Source organism: Crocodylus siamensis, chromosome 5 (assembly GCF_052110815.1).
Source record: "Crocodylus siamensis isolate JL-2025a chromosome 5, ASM5211081v1, whole genome shotgun sequence".
Classification (NCBI taxonomy): domain Eukaryota; kingdom Metazoa; phylum Chordata; order Crocodylia; family Crocodylidae; genus Crocodylus; species Crocodylus siamensis.
Genome location: NC_143399.1, coordinates 130316492 through 130329643, shown reverse-complemented (window position 1 = coordinate 130329643; position 13152 = coordinate 130316492). Strand labels below are relative to the sequence as shown.

General features: G+C 44.9%; 1 protein-coding gene across 3 annotated transcripts in view; it reads right to left on the bottom strand.

Moving 5' to 3' along the window:
- MYRIP (myosin VIIA and Rab interacting protein) overlaps positions 1 to 13152 on the bottom strand; it is a 396401-nt gene that overhangs the window by 100848 nt on the left and 282401 nt on the right. The window lies entirely within an intron of this gene.

Genomic DNA, 13152 nt, shown 5'->3' with positions numbered 1-13152 from the left:
TCGTAACTACACACTGGAATGAACTCTCACAGAAAAAATATAAAGGCCAGAGACACACATATACCAGGAGCAGCATATTTCTCACAGAACATTCACTCCCTCTCTTACCTCACTATTCTTGTACTCAAAGAAAATCTACCTATCACCTTTAAAAGACTAACTTGGGAGCATAAATTCAAAAGCTGGCTAGATACTCAGAACCATGGACATAATATTGATATTAGTTTTATGGCATGTTGTTTAGGAGGATCACAGTTGAGAAGGATTGTCTTCCATTATCGTCTTATCTTTACGTCTGAAGATGGCTGATGAAGCCTATCCAGGACTGACAGTCTCTACTGCAGCTTGGACCTATGTTTGTGTGGGGTGGGTAGTGCTGGATTCTTGATTCGGTCTGCAACACACTTTCTGCCACTCCCACTTTTCCATCTCTTGTTGTGAGATTTCAAAGTACTGAGATCCCCCTAGCAGACTCTTCCTTCAATTGGGGCGGTCCTGGGTTATAGTCTCCCAGAAGTTGACATCAATGTTGCATTTTTTAAAGTTGGCCTTGAGGATGTCCCTGAAATGCTGTCTCTGCTCTTCTCCTGAGTATATGCCTTGGCTGAGCTGGGAGGATAACATTTATTTCAGAAGCCTAGAGTTGGACATCTGGATAACATGGCAATGAAGTTGATGTAAGATGATCATTGCCTCTATACTCATGGCATTTGTTTGCAGGAGGACACTAACAGTGCGTTTGTCTTCCCACTGGATTCAGAACATCTTCTGCAGCAAGTATTGATGGTATTTCTCCAACAATTTTAGATGTCTCCTGTATGTTGTCCATGTCTCAGTTCTATACAGCAAGGTGGGGATTGCAACTGCATAATAAAACTTGAGCTTGGTTTTGGATCTAATGTTGTGATCTTTGAACATCCATTTTTTCAGGTGTCCAAAGGTTGCACTTCCATGTTTGAGGTGATGTTAGATTTCTTAGTCAATGTCAGCCTTCTGAGAGAGATGGCTTGTGAGGTATGGGAAATACTCAACATTTGAGTCTTACTGGGGCTGGGGACTGTTCATTAGAAGATTGTTGGTGGAGGATCTTAGCCTTCTGAATGTAAAGCATCAGTCCTAATTTCTTGTATACCTCAATAAAGAGTCAAGGATTGCTTGAAAGTCTGCCTCCAAGTCAGCACACCTGACGGTATCCTTAGCATACTGGAGCTCGATGATTGAGGTTGGGGTGGTCTTGGTTTTGGCTCAGAGTCAGCTGAGGTTAAACAGCTTATCATCCATTTGGTAGTTCCAACTCCACTCTGGCTGGAAGCTTGTTGGTGGTCAGATGTAGCACCATGGCAAAGAATATTGAGAAGAATGTTGGAGTGATGACACAGCCTTGCTTAACTCCTGTTTTAATCTCAAAGGGTTCTCTGACAGATCCATTACTGAGAACCACTGCTCACATGTCATGGAGTGGGCAGAGAATAGTGACAAATTTGGCACATTGTAATATACCCGACTCATGAATTATTTCCACACATCAAAGGTGAGAGTGATCCTCCTTCTCCTTTGATAGGTGTTGATCTCACAATAATCTGATTCTTTTCTTCTGATAAGTGTGTGTTTGCTACCTCTGGCAACTTCTTTCACTCATTCTTACACCTGTTTTTTTACTATGCTGTGTTTGGTTTGTATTGATAAGACCTGATGAAAAATGTCTTTTGCACTTGAAAGCTTGTCTAACTCTATCTCAACTATACAGTTGATCCAATAAAAAATAACACTCTAAGAAATCCTTGCCTCTCTCAGTTCTGGAAAATATCGTTCTTATACAATTATAAGACAAATCTTCAGATAGCCTGCATTTTCTTCACATGTATGAGGCAAACAACAAACCCCAATTTTTCTCTTATATCTATTATTTGAAAACAAATTGTCTTTTCCTTTGAGAGGCCTGGCTATATGATTTTATATTCTGTCAATTACCTCCAGAGATTCAGTGTTGTGACCAAGCCCATTATTCAACATATAGCCCAGCAGTTTCACTAAGTGCTCCCACCAGTATCCCTTTAGTCTTAAGGAGATGCAGTAGACTGCTAAATGGAATATAGCCAGGCATAAAGCAGGTAACTTCTAGTCCACTTTTATGTCAACACTGAAAAATGTTTTCTAACCTGTATCTATGAACTGTTAATGTAGAGTGAAAACTGAAAAAGAAAGTGACAACGCTGGTTCTCTGAATTCCTGGGCATCATATTCAAACTGCAAATTAGTAATCTTGCATTAGCTGCAATCCTGCAAATAACAAATCAAGGAAATGCAGATATGAAATGTAAGCACTCTTTTTTTCTATATGCCCTGTCTTCCACTTTATTGAGAGCAGTACATGTCTCTGTTCACACAGTGCCTGGAGCAATTATGTCCTAAACCTGACTTGGGCCCCTGGGTTAGGAACATGAGAATGTAAGAAATGCTATACTGGGTCAGACCAATGATCCATCTAGCCCAGTATCCTGTCTCCAACAGTGGCTGAAGCAGATGCTATACAGGGAGAGCATATCTAGAATGATTTATCCCTTATTCAAAACTCTTCCTAGCATATACCATTATTGGTTTAGAGATACCAGGGCAAAAATCTCCAACTGTTCTGTTCAATAACCATTAATAGCTCTATTATCTTTGAATGTATCTAGTCCTTTTTTTAACCTGGCTATGCTATCTGCCTCCACTACCTCTTTGTGGCAATGAACTACACAAGTTAACTATGAGTTATTATGGAATTCAAGCAATCCATCATTATGCAAATAATAGTAACAGTAATATATATCTTGACAGAGCTGGACGTAAATCTGTTTTCTCTAGGGCAACTTTACATATCATGCCAGTATCTTGTTGATCTATGATAGAAGGAATTAGGATTGATGTTAGAACAGGGTAATAAACATGTTGCCCAGGCCAGCCAGAAAGCATTTTCTCTTTTATGATATCTGTGTAGTTCTAATTAGCAAACCTCTGCTGGGCTCAGGACAAACAGGTGAATGCATGAGTTTAAGGCAACTTTTAGTTCAACAGAATGTTTTGAAGGTTCTGTTCACATTATGGACAAAATCAATTGGATGTAGATAAGGACTGGTTGCCAGTCTAATCAGAATGGTGTCACAAAAGGGACAACTGCTACATCTTGTCTTGTTGAGTTTCATTCAGCTTTGCCTATTGAGACTGTGAAGGCATAGGTACCTTGGTTTTCAGCTGCTGATGCTGATGTAAACACATGACCCTCATCATAGATAAAACTGAGTTACCCTGTTTGGGCAGAGAGAAGGTAGCAGGAGGTGTTTCTTAACTGAGGATGCTTCTTGCACAGAACATCATTTAAGAATTGCTTCACTCAAATGATAAATTATTAAACCAATATTCTAGGAGCACTCTCTCCAACCTGGTAAGGTATCAATTACCACAATGTTCTTAACCTCTGCTGTTGGGGAAAGCTGAAAATGTTTCCCATTACTGTGATATTTCTACCCTTCTCCATTGGAGAAAACTGGTTATGAAACTTAGGACAAAGTTACTTCAGGCTTCTGATTTCCTTTGCTCCTACTTTTCCACTTTAGCAGTTAGCAGTCATTGGTAGTACCGATTGTAACTGTTGCTGATATACCTGGAGATGGTGGTTGGTACTGATGTGACTGCACTTCACTAATTCCAGATTCTCTTCTCCAAGGTCATATCCATGCTTGGAAATTTCATTTTAAAAAAAATTCCACTGTTACCATTGGCACAGCTACCACAGTGTTAGCAGCGGCCCTAGGCTTTGTGACTTGGGCACATTCTACGGACCATGCCAACAGGCTTAGGGCATACTTAGAAATATGTGCTCTTAAAACCTTAAGTTGTCAGGTCTCAGCTATGCTGTTATGACATTATAAAGCTTTTGCATGTTAGCACTATGATTCTAGTACAGACAGTTAATCTCCTGGAACTGCCATGATTTTAGATGCTAGCTTATTGTATGTGTAATGCTTTAAACTTCTTTATGCAAGCTCAAAGGCTGCATGAAGGGCAGATGTAATAAGTCACAAAACAAAAGGAAAGTAAGAGATGCTTTCAAGCTTGCTTGCTTGTGCAGTTAACCAATCTGGCTTAGAAGCAAGAATTGGGAATTGTTTCAAAACTGTCTCAATTCTGAGGGTTAGAGATTTGCAAGAAATCTAATAATCTCACATTTTTTCTTGCTCTGGCTTGCTATCACAAAACTCCAAATCTGTGCTTCCCTTCTATATGCATTCCCTAACAGATTACAATGAATCTTCCAAAGCTTTTCAGCTTCTTAACGTTCAAATAAGACACAATGTGCCTGCTGATTCCTACTGTGGAGAAAGGATTTAGTGAAGAGAGTAACTGAAGAGAAATACTGAAATAAATGGCCTATTCATAAAAGAAATAAGAACACTTTCTGCTCATTTCAAAATCCTTTAATATTGACCTGTATTTTAAAGCCTGCAGACTCCCATTCCATGTGTCTAGAATAAGGAACAGCTACATCACAACTATCAACACTTTAAAATTGGAACACTTATCTTTATTACCTATAATAGAGTGTGTGCAAATTCTCTCCATAAAATAAAAGTGCACATTTAAGGAATATTAGTGCTACACATTTTAAAGTAGCAGCAATGGTTGTGCTTCTTCTTTTTATTTCTCTTCTACAAAGATGACCATGAATTTTATTTATAGACAATCCTAACATCCAAAGCCATTATTTATCATCTTACATAAAATCATTATGAAAGTGAACCACAGTTCAAAAACTGTTTTTAGGGAAATCATATTGTGATCTTGAAATTCACTGTTAGGACAACATGTGAACAATGATTGGTTTTCTACTATTTAATAACAAAAATCATAACTGCATGGTTTTTTAATGATTCTTTAAAAGAATAATTTTTTAAAGTGCAAATGGTACTAATAAAATGACAGACTAATAGGAATGAATAAATCTAGGCTTCCTCTGAAGAAGTCCTGTAGAAATTTTCCACACAATTCTGTCAACTTGTTGACCTGCAAACATCCAAATACTCCATTTCTGGGCTTCTCCATTAAAGAAACAATTACAAATCATAGTGTAGGATTATGATACAAGCAAAGGATGCATTGCAGATAATCTCACTAAACTGTTTTACACTTATAACCAGAGGAAGATAATTTGAAAGACTCTGTTATACAACATTTAGGAGAAGAAAAAATAATTTATCCTGCTAAGATAGATAGTTTCCTTATCTGATAAAAATTAGGGGGACTCATGTTGAATTATGGCAGCTTGCATTTCTTCACTCAGGTCTTCTCCCAAATGATGGAAAGCAACCTACAGCCCATGTGCCAGGGCCAGTGGAACATTCAGTGGCAGATGACCTTAGTGGCGTTTGGTGGCAGGAGGCTTTGCTTGCACTATGCTATGGGAGCTTCTCCCATGCTGCGCTACAGCTGGGGAGTGGGGAGAAGAGACTGTGGGGGGAAGCAGTAGCAGCAACAGTGGCAGTGCTGAGGTGTGTATTAGCGCTGGCCCACCTCAGGGCTAAGCTCGGCCATTCCAGTCTTCTGCTAGAAAACATTGCTGACAGCTGCTCTAAACCTTTATTATAATGTAAACTGAAATAATGGTCATATCTTCAGAGGCTGCTTATAACACAATTTAAGCTGCACAAAAGCATACATTTTAAGAATAAAATTATGTGGTGAATTTATTATGGATAAGATGTCAAAAATGCGTAAGTGATTGAAAATGGGACTTCAGGTCAAATGTCATGTGATTCCTACAGAAATCTTCACCTTATAATCAGAAGTCATCTCATACAGATACCCAAATGGGTATGAAAGCGTATCATGAGTATGCTTCAGTGCATCAATTGGCTTATACAGATGCCTGGGGCCTCATTTTCACTTCAGTCCTAACTGCACCCTCTATTTACGCAACTGCAATTCTGCATCCATGTTTAGGTCATTTCAACGTTCTAGCTCCTGAATGTCCCCTCCAAAAATACGGAGGATAGACATAACAGTGACCTAAACTGAAGATGAGATAAAGGTATTTACAATAATTAGGTGCCTGAAAATTAGGGGGGTACTGACTGAGATTTTGGGGGCTGATACTGAGAGCTGATATTTAAGCAGGCATATTGGCTGATACTGATCCAATTTCCAGTACAGCTGCCTCCAGCTGCTAAGCCCAGTGTGGTGGAAGGGGCATGGGAATGGAAGGGGCATAGGGGTGCAGATCAACACTCCCCATGGTGAGGGAGGGGGCAGGGGCAGGCCCTGCCTAGGCGGTGGGGGGGCAGAGCTGCAGCTCATCAGGGGGGAGGCAGCTCCTACTGTTGCTTGAACTCTGGAAGGGCATGGGGGGATGTGCCCCCCTTATCTGCATGGGGCAAGACGGGCCGTAGCCAGGGCTGAACAGGGCTCTTCTCACTGGGGGCTGGGAAGTGGGAGTGGAGCTGTGGTAAAATTTGGGGTAGATGCAGCTTCCTCCCAACACCTGCTCTGAGCCCAGCTCCTGTCGGAAAGTGCCCCATGCAGATCCGGGGGCACACACTGCCTCTGTGCCCTCCTGGGGTGCAAGCAGCAGCGGGAGCCACCTCCCCTTGACAGGAGCCACAGCTCTGTTCCCCCCACCCTGCCTGGGCAGCGCCTGTCCCTGCCCCCTTCCTCACCACAGGGGTGGGGGGTGGTGTTGATCTGCAACCCCCAATCCCCTTCACTCCCCTCTGCCCTTCCACCACAGCAGACTTACCAGCTGGAGGCAGCTCTCTATGATGTTGGGCTGTTTTCATTGCTGCCTGAGTGCCGTGCAGCATGAGCATTCATCAGCCAAATTATCAGCCCCATCAGGCCGATATCCGATGCAACAAATTTTCTTTATATCGGTACTGATCCAATATCAGACTGATGTACCGGTGCACCTCTACTGAAAATCCATCTGCCTGTCTGAGTTCCTCTATAAATACTTGAGGTGAATCTTTTTATATGTACCTTTGTTGGCTACAAAGGACCAACTCTAAGGATCATCATAAATTCTAAGTTATTAGATGGGATGTGAAGTTACAATCAAATTATAAATGTGAACCTTTGGGGGTTATGATAGTACTGATCACCTTAACATATATAACGCATGCACTTATTCATTCAAGCCCATGTCATTCATACCCATGTAGTATTGTGTAGAGTAGCTGCTGTAGTGATTGTGAGAGTACTGGTGTTAGTATATCTACCTATCAGAGGCCCTGAAGATCTGCTGTTGATGATCAGCTTCCTCCAAGGTGGTGTCTTCTCCAGAAGGAGGTCACCTACCTGTCCTCCTGTCTTAGTAGGTTGGGTACTGGAAGACAGGATGCCACTGAGGGTCACGCTTCACTGCATTTTATCCCTTCTCTGGCAGACTTCTGTGATCCCCCAGCATCATCTTAGTTGCCCAGTCCAGAGGTTGCTGTCCCACGTGGGTCTTGAGTAGTGCATGACAGCTGTTAGTCACAGTCACTGAGGGTTCTGCTCGATGGTGCGTTTCAGGAGTCCACCCTTGACTTGACTGATTCAATGGTTGTGTCTTGCAGGTTCCAGGAATAAGCTCTTTGGCTTGATTAGTTTAAAACAGGTTGTAGAATAGAATTTTGTAATGGTAAGTCCCTCTGGCTAGACTATTGTCAATTACTAGCCAGAGGCTCTTGCTTTGTCCTACTGACTCATACATACTCACATTCACTCTGGGGACCGTCCAATACAGCAATACAATTCCAGTGATCACAACTCCAATACATTCTTATAATGATAATTTTAGTAATATAAGATATGACTTTACTTAAAAAAAAAATACATTTGTTAAAGTTAAAAGGTATAAAAATATAAAATACAGAGTGCCAGGGTAAAGATGAGACAGATTAAATATAAAAATGCACTGTAAGAAATACATAAAAATGCAATGTGAGGTAGTGAGGAACAAAGGCTACTGGGGACAGTAAGTGAGTTAGGTTAGACGCAGTCACACTTTAGACAGATATGGGAAATTTGCTTTGGGAAATAGGTCTTAATCGAAGGGGGAATGTGCTCACCAGGATATATTTACAGTCATGGTTTCAAGGCACCTTGGCTTTTCTTGTCTCTTACAGGCTTTGCTTTGAAGTGGATATTTTAATTCTTTTGTTATCTGTAGTGACACTTAGCTCAATTGATATGTAGATGTAGTTTGTAGGTTTCTTCTACAGAAAGCCATTTCAGCTTTCTGGCTTGCTCCATGACTTGCCATGCCCATGCAATGAGTGTGCTAGGTCTCTGCTAGAAGGAGCTTCTTGTTACACTTTATGTGAACCTGTGAACACCCCTTCTGTTCACTAGACCTTTGTCTCTGGATGGATCTGCACTGAATACGTTGGCTTTTTGACCTTCACAGTAGAGAAACTTTTCCATTTGTCCACTCCCACATTCCAAATGATACCTATAGACTGAATGAAGTTCTCAGTTACACCAGGGCAATGCCTCCGCTGTCTGCATGGTTTCACAGACATTAAGGAGGTCAAAAACAGTCTGTGAGAACTAAGTAAATAACCATATGTTTATAATAATGCAGTAATATACTATATTTTTCTGTTCTGAAAGCAGACAGAAAATGTACACATAAAATGTGTTTCCACTGAAGCCCAGACTCTAAATAATTTTTTAAATAAAAAGGCTGCAATTACAACAGCATTACAACAGTACATGCCAGTGCAGAGTTAGTCATGGTTTGTCTGCTTTTCCATTATAATCTTAATTTTTCAAGTAGTTATAACTCAGCTGTGAAAATTTTCGCTTAGGTTCTTGAGTCACAAGGCAGAAAATGATAAAGGACCTCAAAGCAGACCCATCAGACTTATGTCAGTAGTATACAAGAGCTCTGTAATATTATCTGTAAGTACACTTGAATATACTTTGGAACATTAATCAGCCTTGAAAGCAGTCATATATTTAGCAGCAATTATTCAAAATGAATCAAAAAGACCAAGGTGATATTGATTTAACCTATGGGCATGTCCACACATGTAGGCACATGTGCTTGCAGCAGCTCAAATAGAAGCGGTGTGAATTTGAGCTGGGGCTTATTGCCTCAGCGCATGTGCCTGGACATGCACTTTGGTATGGGGCAAATTGGGCCTCTTGGGGCAAAATAACCCTCCCTGTCTTGTCCCAGATCTGCATCCAGGGGAGGCAGTATAAAAACCTGCCCTGTGCTGGCTCCAGCAATATAAAAACCTGCCCTAGCAAGAAGCTCTGGGCTACTCACTCTCTGGAGCTTCTGGGGTCTGGCCAGTTGGTATCTGGGGACACTAGCCCCTTGCGTCAGCTGGACTGCTGTAGCAGCATCCCAAATCCATTTTTTAAAATACCCCAAAATACATGTTCTTCCACAATTAGAACAATAGACCACTATATGTACAGATACATATATATATATATATATATATAGAGAGAGAGAGAGAGAGAGAGAGTGAGAGAGGGAGAGGGAGAGAAAGAGATCAGTCGGGCAATGCTTTATTGGTATATTTACAACGTTAAAGCAGTTTGGAAGCCTACCAGTGTCTCTTTCATCATGATTTAAATTCTAAATATCTAAATGTGTTGATGTGTGCTTTTGGTTTTCTTCTCACGTGATGGGTGTGTGAGGGGGGGATGTGGGGTATATAGGGGGAGGGTGGGAAGGGGTGTGAGGGAAGATGGGTGGGTGTGTGTGGAGGGATTTGGGGGGCGTAGGCTGGTGTGTGGGTAGGTGTGGGGCAGTTGCAGTGGGTGTGGGGAGACCTTGTAGGGGGGCTGCTCAGGAGGGGTGGGTGCCCTGGCCCCCACAGGGTGTAGTTGCCCCCACAGCACATAGACTGCCCCCCCTCGGCAGGGTCCCAGTTACCCCCTGGAGAGCCAAAGCCCCCCCTCCCTGCAGGGTCCCAGCACAGGGCCTGCAACTTACCCCCTGCAGCACCAGTGGGAGTGGGGCACTCAGAGCCCACTGCTGTAAGCTGTCCCATGGTGCAGAGTGGCCCTGAGCAGTCCAGACTCAGTGCTGCCTCTGCTGCTCATTGGGGAACAGTGCCACTCACTGGTGTCACTCGGGGGCCAGCACCTCTTGTGGGGACTGCTTGTCACACCAAGCTAGGTCCTGCTGGCACTGGAGCCACACTCACTGTCAGGCTGGGCCAGTTCCATGGCGGCAGGACCAAGTGCAGGATGTAGGGACAGTGGGCCAAGCCAAGCCAGGTCCTGCTGCCATAGAACTGACCTGGCCTGCCAGTGCAAGTGGCCCCAGTGCTGGCAGGACCCGAGTTGGCTTGGTGTACTGTCCCTGCATGCTGTGCTGGGTCCTGACAATGGCAGTAGTGCTGCTTGCCCCATGGTGCTTGCAGCGAGGAGGCACATGGCGGGACCTGGCCTGGCCTGGTGTGGCTCGCTAGCCTGGCTTTGCACCATAGCAGGATGTGTGGCTCCAGAAGGCATGGCTTCTGTGCAAATGCACACTAGCTGCACAGCCCAGGCCAGATCGAGTCAGGTCAGGTCAGCAGGATGCATTTTCCATGAGGCTCAGTGTGACAGAAGTCCTACTCTCGGAGCCCTCTGGACGTGTGGCTCCGCCCTCCTGCAATGGGCCAACCGCCCGCTTACTCGCCTGCCACGCCTTGATCTTACTTTTGATTAATAGATGGTTGAAATCAGTGGGAGGCTGCCCATTTTTATGCGCCCCGATGACATGGGGCGCTGCCTGTGGCTTGTTTTCCTCCCCTACACCGCAGCCCAAGCCTCACAGATGGTGCTGGTATGATCTGACTTGGGCCTTGTTATTATGTCTCGGCCCTTTGTTTGCTCTTGGGCTCCTCGCCACCCCTCCTCACTCTCGGGGCTCCTCGCTGTCCCTCCTCACTCTCGGGCTCCTCGCCGCTCCCTAACTCGAAGCTCCTTGCTGCCCCCTAACTCGAAGCTCCTCACTGCCCCCCTAGCTCTGGGCTTCTCACTGCCCCCTTAGCTCCGGGGCTTCTCGCTGCCCCCTTAGCTCCGGGGCTTCCCGCTGCCCCTAGCTCCGGGCTGGGCCAACGTGCCCCCAAACAAAGCTGCGCCCTCTCCGGTGCCAGGAGACCCCACGCTATCATGGAGCTCATATGAGGCTTCCTCCAACCCCTTATAGCCTCACCTGGTCCTCCAGTGAAACAGAAGACACAAAACGCAAAGCCCCCAGGCTACAACATAAAAGCTAGACCATTCTGGTCAAAATATGAATTTCTCCCTACCAGAGAGAGAGAGAGAGAGAGAGAGAGAGAGAGAGAGTGCATCGACCCCCCAGTAGGAACCAGGGGATGTTCCGACTGTCGGAGTTCTCCCCTTTGTTCTGGCTGAGTTCCTCCTCCCTCGGCCGCCGGAGGGGAACTGCCCTCCTGGCCTTCTGCCTGGGCTTAAGAAGGGCTAAGCTCCGCCCCTTCCTGGCTCTAGGTTTCCCTGGTTGCTAGGGCAACCAGCACCTGCGCAGTCCTGGTGACTGGCAGCTGCGCTTCTCCCTTCCCGCCACTAGGGGTCTCTCCCAAGCCGTTTCTGCTCTCAGTTGCAGGGCACCTGAGAGCTCTGCGACACTCAGGCATGCTTGAGCCTCATGGAAAATGCAGCCCACTGGCCTGATCTGGCCTGGGTTGTGCTGCCAGCATGTGTTTGCACAGGAACCGCCACCCTCAGAGCCGTGCATCCTGCTCCAGTGCAAAGCTGGGCTAGCGAGCTGTGCTGGATTGAGTCCCGCCACATGCCACAGGCTCTGCCGTGGCTGCCATGCTCCACCAGCTGTGTTGCGGCCATTGGCTCTACACTCTGGCTGCTTGCCACACCCCCCTACTTACCAACCCCCAGCCCTGCAGGGGCTGATATGCCCCAGGCCCTGCATACCCCTGGGAATGGCTCTGGGGCTGCCACATGCCTGCCCCCCCTGCAGCCGTGGCAAGCAAGGCTGTGGCTCTGCTGCAGGCACAGCGGGTAGCAATGCAGCACTGTATGACCCAGGCTCCACACATGCTGAACTGACCTGTCCTGTCCCAGGCTGTGCACTAGGGGGCCGGGCTGGGTCCATTCAGCATGTATGGAGTCCGGATCACACAGCACCATGTCACTGCCTGCTGTGCTTGCAGCAGAGCCACAGCCATGCTGCCTACTGTTTCTGGTACCATGGGGGCCAGGTTGGGGACGCAGTTATGTGGTAGCCCCCACTTCAGCTCCTCCACAAACCCACCCACTGGGACATCCTACCTCCTGCCACTCCCCACACCCCCTGACAAACCCCTCCACTCTGCAAAGCCCCTGACAACCTGCTCCAACCCCAACACTCCTGACTCCTGAAATCTCCAGAGCATTTCTCCTGGAGTATTGACTCCCAGATTGCCTCCAGGTACGGTCCAGGATTGTGCCTTGCCCCACTGTCCTATGGCACTTTTTTTTTAACCCCTATCCAGGGGTCTAATTTTGCCCCCATGTTGCAAATATGTACCACAGGGAATATTTTTTTGTTCCTGCACATGGGTCTTGCAGCGTCTCAAAGGGGGTTGAGATGGTGCAAGACGCACATGTGCACCCTACACGCGTTTCTGTAAGCAGCGTAGGTTAGATTGGGAGAAAACAGAACACATGCTTGCCCTCTGAAGGTGGGGAGGGATGGCTCTAGTTTCTCAAAATTATGTATATTGACAGGAAGAAAATGGTCACGTAACTTTTGCATTGATATTAATGAAATGAAATTATTTTTGCAGTCAAAATATAAATGAACATAAATAGCTAAAAAGAAATTCATCATCCTCTGACCTGAGTAACATCTTCTGTTATCATGGCAGATACCAAATAAAGCTGTGAAACATGGAGCAACTTTGATTAGTTATTTAAATTACCTAAGAAAAAGGCTTTCTTTTTCCAAACTTCATTACAGTTCCAAGATTCTTGAGAAACAGCTGAACAAAAATGTGCAAAGAAGCGTGAAAATATTCACAAAAGAGATACAAGTATGCACCATTAGAAAAAAGAATACCAGAGGAGAAACCATGAAAATTAATTCTGTAATCCTGATTAATAAAATATGCAGTGGTTTAAACACTGTGCTTAAGAACACCAAAAAAGACAATAACATGTTTTAAA